At 35.2% G+C, this 2157-nt stretch overlaps 1 protein-coding gene across 1 annotated transcript in view; it reads left to right on the forward strand.

The window, feature by feature from the left end:
- LOC119418448 (forkhead box protein N3) overlaps positions 1 to 2157 on the forward strand; it is a 203843-nt gene that overhangs the window by 71962 nt on the left and 129724 nt on the right. The window lies entirely within an intron of this gene.

Raw genomic sequence — 2157 nt, forward strand, 5'->3', positions numbered from 1 at the left:
GCTGCTTGACTTCTGCTGATGTTGGAGGCCGTGTGTGTGTGTGTGGGGGGGGGGGGGGGGGGGGGGGTGATCTGGCTACTCCGAACATTCTTTGCATTCTTTGCATCCTTTGTACGATCATCACACATTAGAAAAGGTGCAGTTCATAAGATGTTTGAATTTAAAGGACAAAGAGATATTCAGTTTAAAGGGATGTTTCTGATGTTTTGAAGTGGACTTCTGTGGAAGAGATATGAGCAATTGATATCTTACCTGTTGCAGGTAACTGTTGGGGCTCACACAAGCCATCAGTGTTATCATAATTGTTCTCATTTCTCTAAATGACATCAAAGAGCTAAACTTTATGAAGTTTAGTTTTCAGCTCTTTGACTTCCTGCCGTTGCTTGATCTGTGGCATCATGATGAATCCCACTTACAAAATAAATAAAGGATAAAATAACTCGTTGGCTTCTTATCTTGTGATTTTATCTGTCATTTAGCCTTTTGTACAAAATTTTCCATCTGAACTGAATAACCAAAGTTTATAGTGTTTACATTTTTTGACAAAATCGTTTTAATGTTTTGTCTTTATTTATTATTATTATTATTATTATTATTATTATTAATAATAATGATATTCTTTTACAATTTCATATTTAAATTCGTTAGGCCTGATTATTTGTGAGGTTGGATTCTTTAGTATTTCATAGCTTTTTGGATTAGTATAGACAATAAAAGACAGATATTTAAAATCTAATATTTTTGAAATATTAATAATTCAGAATAAAAAATAAAAGTATAATGTATAGATTTTATTTTTTTTATTAGTAATTTTTTTTTTTTTTTTTTACCAATATTAAAAGTAAAAATCAAAAATTCTAAATAAAAGCAAGTGCCCTGTAAGGACAACAGCTTTCATTTCAAAAGATGGTAAAGCAAGGACAACAACTTTTTATGAATTGGAAAAAAGTTTATTATTACCTTTTTTTATACTCAATACATTTGTGAGAAAGTTTTAGAAATACTACGAGATAAATGATTAATAAATAATCAGGTCAGCTGACAGGACATAAATTGAGACTGTTTTGTTTAGTTAACGCATTTTTAAGAGTCGTCTAGGCCTGCCACGATAACAAATTTTGTTGGGCGATTAACTGTCTCAGAAATTATTGCAATAATATTGTTTGAAATTTGACAATAATTAGTAATTATTGTCAAATTTAAGAAGAAATGTTTGTTCATTCGTTTTGTGTGTAGTACCTTTTTTCGATCACCATATGGCAGTATTAGACTGTTTGAACCGAAGGATAGATAGTGAGGGAGCGAGCAGCGTGTCTCTTTAAGAAAAATGGGAGGGAGGCCCCTTGATGTGACATGGGCTGTCTCTCTTCAGTTCTCAAAATGGCGGACGCTCGGTTTGGTTTCAGTTCTTTAGCAAAGCATTTTTCACACAAAGCTTTTAATATAAAATCAGTAAACAAGTTCTCAGCTTCTTTTAGCAGAGAAAAACAACTTTTTACACAAAGGCACAGGTTTCAACCGTGAAATTTAGAGCTTCAACAAGACAGAGGTGTTTTTCCTGAGGTTGGCCTGTTAGCTTAGCTTGTAGCTTAGCTTCTCAACTTAGCTGCTTTAAACAATCTAAAAACATGATTTTGAACGGTTAAAATGGATTTTCAAGAGAAAATAGACAGGGAGGGGTCAGTGAAGAGCACCGGAGTTGAGTTTTTTATCGTCCAGTGTCTTCAGTAGAAAGAGAAAGACACGAAGCTAAATAAAGCTGATAAATGAAAATGAGGTCGGACCTGCCTCCTCCTCAACAAGTAGATTAACACACGTTTATATTGTTTGTGCAGATTCGTAAAACCTCATCAAAGCCTGAGACCGGCCCGTTCGTGACAACGTTTTAACATCATAACCGGAAGATGTCCGTAAGTTTCAGCTAAATCTCAGGCTTTGGTTATCCCGTGCGAATGCGCCACATAAAAAGCAGATGTTGGGGAGTGATTTATTGATTACATGTGGTCCTGAGGTAAAACTAATCCTGTGCAAATAAGCCTTAAGTGTCATGCCTGCATTTTATGACAGAGTGGGCAGAATACGAGGACTTGAACTTGTATCCCACCCCTCCCACACACACACACACACACACACACACACACACACACACACACACAC

The sequence above is a fragment of the Nematolebias whitei genome, chromosome 12, assembly GCF_014905685.2.
Source record: "Nematolebias whitei isolate Nwh7 chromosome 12, NemWhi1, whole genome shotgun sequence".
Classification (NCBI taxonomy): Eukaryota; Metazoa; Chordata; class Actinopteri; order Cyprinodontiformes; family Rivulidae; genus Nematolebias; species Nematolebias whitei.